Genomic DNA, 4273 nt, shown 5'->3' with positions numbered 1-4273 from the left:
CAAACATGGAAATAAGTTTTCAACAATTACTCTCATTACACATAATTTTATACAGGATTATTATTTAAAAAAAAAAAAAAAGTAGTTACAACCTAAAAAATTTAATAATAATAATAATAATAATAATAATAATAATAATAATAATAATAATCATATTTAGGATGAAGTTTACTTAGAAATACTCAATTTGGTATCCATTTATTACTCTTTATTCTTCAAATTCAAGTGAAGTATAAATGCTGTTGTTTGCCAAACTAAAAAAATCCCACCCTATTTTCTTCATACTCATGCATGTATGTCGATAAGTTATAATCAGCTATAAATTTCACTAATAATAATTATAATCAGTTATAAATGTTGATGAAGGCAAAAAAAATGTGCAGCTCAGCTATAGACATACTAACTTTTCCTTCCTTTATGTGGTGCCATTATTCTTCTTTTAATTGGTTCGCATTGATTCTTCATAAAATTAAATTTGCCTTGATTTACATTAACTGAATTTCATGAATGATACATAAATGTTGTCATAAGACTCCTGTGAATGACAAATTAATTTGTTTTTATTTGGCATGTTAAAAGAGACTGTTGCGTAAAATTATATTTTATATATATATATATATATATATATATATATATATATATATATATATATATATACACACACACACTGATGTGTGACAGCTCTAGTAAATGAAGAATTTCTGTTTTGTCATCCAGGAAAGGACAGAGGCATACAGCAGAACAGCAATCAGACACCAGTCCAGAGTCCGTCAGGAGCTGAGAATTCTCAGTCAGGAAACACACCACTTCAGACCGGTCAGACAGTGTGCCACATCATCAATACTTACCTTATGTGTACAGTGATTTAATATAAGAGTATATTCTTACTAACAAGCTCATGTAAATGATCATTTCACTGGAATTACTTTTAAACAGATCAGAAAATCTGCATCGTTCTCTTTATTCGCTTTTTTCTGTAGGAGGTGACAACATTTATGCCACCGTTCACAATGCAGGTAAAAGTAAAAGAAATTACATTACTTCATTATTTATTTTTAAATATTTCCAATTTTACTAAAACGAATAAATCTCAGAATAAATCCATACAGTAAATACAGTAAATCTCATAAACAGTAAATACAGGAGAGAGAGAGAGAGAGAGAGAGAGAGAGAGAGGATAATGTGCATATTTTTTTGCAAGTATAAAAATCGTAAACAAATGTAACACGTTCAGTTCAAAACTAGAACAGGTGACAACAGTCTGTACATATCTGGTATTCATTTCCATCCCATCATTCACCTGTAATTCACCACTGTTTTTATTTAACCAAACTTGACTCAGGTCAAAACTGTGTTTGTTTGTATTTGTTTACTGTCACTGCAGATCATGATGCTGGACCCAGTGATGTAACTTACGCTGAGCTTGAACTGAAGACACAGAAAAAAGCAAAGAAAAAACAAGGTAAAATGTTTTAAATTAATTTTTTTATTCAATTCATACAGATTTATGTCTCCTGAGCAAGTGGGATGGATTTGAGTTGACTGTGGATGTTAATACAGAGTGTCTTGTTCTTGTCACCCAGTGAAAGCCAATGTCGAACCTGACACTCTTTACTCAGAGCTGAAGCAGGACACATAGGTAAGAGAAAGTTCTGTTTAAAAATATCAAACTGAGTGAGAAATATTTACAGAATTATCAGAATTGTTCAGTAGGAGTTACAAATAGCTGCAAAAACAATGTAGCAGCAGAAGCTATTCTAAAATTAGTGGTCACTCTGCTTCCTTTTGAAGCAAGCTTTACTGGCTGCTGGGTATCAGATAAAGATTGCAGAAGGAAGTAACCACTGAAATGGTCTATAGCACTTGCTGTCAGAAAAAAAAGAGCTGTGCATTCTGGTTACACTGGTCACAGCACAGCAGCCCAAACACTACATAAACTATATGAGTGAATCCTCTAGTCCTTCAATATCCTGTGGTTGATCTTAATTTTAAAAAGCTCAGTGTATTCACAGCCTCAATAAATAGATCTATAGATTTATATACTTTTAAAACAGTAAATAATTCAGTTGTTGTATTTTTTTACAATGGAAATTGAATTTAATGCACTTTTTGTTTGTGCTATATGTATATCCTTTCCACCATGACCTGTCCCTATAACTATAGGTTTATAAGCCTAGCTTCTGCGGATGTATCACTAGCTAATGTGGAATAGAGTTCTTAGGAAACTCAAAAATGGATTGAAATCATATTTTTGTTCCATTTTTATCATAAGTTCATTGTTCAGCCCTATGGTGTGATTGCAGTTAGGATTTTATTAGAAATGTATATAAATTTATCTATAATACATGCATATAGTGAAGAGTAATAACACAGAACAGTTTTTCCTTTTTTCTAAATAAACCATAGCTATTTAGTGCTTTATATTTTAGAATTATTGTATAATTGTAGAAATGTATTTGAATTGCCTTTTAAATGTTTCTTACTTATTTGCTGTTGGCTTTAATCTATATTTATTTATAAGTATTAAAATATATATTTTTTAAAACATTAAAACATTAAAAACTGAAATCTAAATAGCTCTAATTTATCATTTATAGGTGCTGGAAATGTGTGTAAAGAGTGAAGAGATGAGATCAAGAGTTCATCTTGTTCATCATGTGTGCATTCACAATAATATCAGAGTGAGATTTTTTTTATACAGCTAATCCCTGAGTTATGAAGGAGATGACTCCATCGTAAATCGAAAATATCGCAAGTTGAACCATGACCTAACCTTCGTTCAACTTAAAGAAGTCTTAAAGAGTGGTGATCAGTATGGGGGTAGTATACTGTAATTTGGTAATAATTTAACACTTTACAGTACATTTTGCTAATGCAATCTAATACAAAGCTTTTTCTGTAAATAATCCTATGTGCTATACAAACCTTTAACAATGGTGGTAACCCTAAAATAAAACTGCTAAATCTTCAAACAAGTATCATATCATATTGGGGTAGTGGTGGCTCAAATGGTTAAGGCTCTGGGATGTTGATCGGAGGATCGGGGTTCAAGGCGATAGTAAAGGCTTCTATGCCCCATTGTCCTATGCCCCATGCCCTATATCAAATTGTAATCATTTTGACTGACGTCTGCATACTTGAACCACTTTTAGTGGTTGATGCCCACGTTAACTTAGTTGCCTGAAGATTGAACTTATTTGGTTTAAGTAAGAAAATTGGAAAGGATTATATTTTAGCAATTATGTATTTACGCAATCCAAACTATTTCCACACAACAAAAACAAGTGCCAAAAATACAGATTGTGACAATATCAGTATTTGTAAAAAAATATCCATCAAGTTATTTATGTAAATACTATATGCATATCGGTTGTTTCATATTGGCTGTTTTATTATTATTATTATTATTATTATTATTATTATTATTATTATTGCAACCTAGACATTAAATCTGCTCTTGGATGTTTTTCTCAAATAAACTTTGAAAAAAACTATTTGTTATGATTAAGTTCTTCATATAAATATATATACTTCTTTCTCTATGTTTTTTAATTATTCATTCATTCATTCATTCATTCATTCATCTTCTACCGCTTATCCGATCTACGTCGGGTCACGGGGAGCCTGTGCCTATCTCAGGTGTCATCGGGCATGAAGGCAGGATACACCCTGGATGGAGTGCCAACCCATCGCAGGTCATGTTTTTTAATTACTCCTGTTTAATTACTCCTGTGGTATTTTAATACTTATTTGATTTTGATTAACCTGACCTCCTGTGAAGCAACTCACATTAATACAATAATCACAGACAATAAACGTTTTATTTATTTTACAATGTTACAAAGATGAACTGCAGTCTGTATGTCTTTTGGAAGTGAACAATATTACAGTATTGTTATTACATTGTTATAACATTATTGTTGTTATTATATATATATATATATTTCTCCTGTTCTAGCTTCAAGTGTGTGTGTGTGTGTGTGTGTGTGTGTGTGTGTGTGTGTGAGAGAGAGAGAGAGAGAGAGAGAGAGAGAGAGAGATCTTTTAGCACTCAGACACTGTGGTTTCCTGGCCTAATAAAATACATTTTTAGTTTATTTATGCTGTTTTATTTGTAAAACCTATTTATTTAATAAGTCAGGCTTATAAGTTATGATGTATTTAAGGCAAGGTCACAATATGCAATTTCCCCTCACATCTGGCTAAAGCTAACTGAAAAAAAACAGCTCCTAAAACTGAAATTTCAGTTCATCATCTTGATGTCTTCTCAGTT

At 31.4% G+C, this 4273-nt stretch overlaps 1 long non-coding RNA gene across 1 annotated transcript; it reads left to right on the top strand.

Annotated features, from left to right (window-relative positions):
- Positions 1–1196: 1196 nt before the first annotated feature.
- On the top strand, positions 1197–3381 carry LOC132848940 (uncharacterized). The gene is made up of 3 exons (XR_009648783.1): positions 1197–1462; positions 1584–1639; positions 2598–3381. It is a non-coding gene; the product is annotated as an uncharacterized LOC132848940 (long non-coding RNA).
- The last annotated feature ends 892 nt before the right edge of the window (positions 3382–4273 follow it).

Source organism: Tachysurus vachellii, chromosome 7 (genome assembly GCF_030014155.1).
Source record: "Tachysurus vachellii isolate PV-2020 chromosome 7, HZAU_Pvac_v1, whole genome shotgun sequence".
Taxonomy (NCBI): Eukaryota; Metazoa; Chordata; class Actinopteri; order Siluriformes; family Bagridae; genus Tachysurus; species Tachysurus vachellii.
This window is presented reverse-complemented; position numbering and strand designations above follow the sequence as displayed.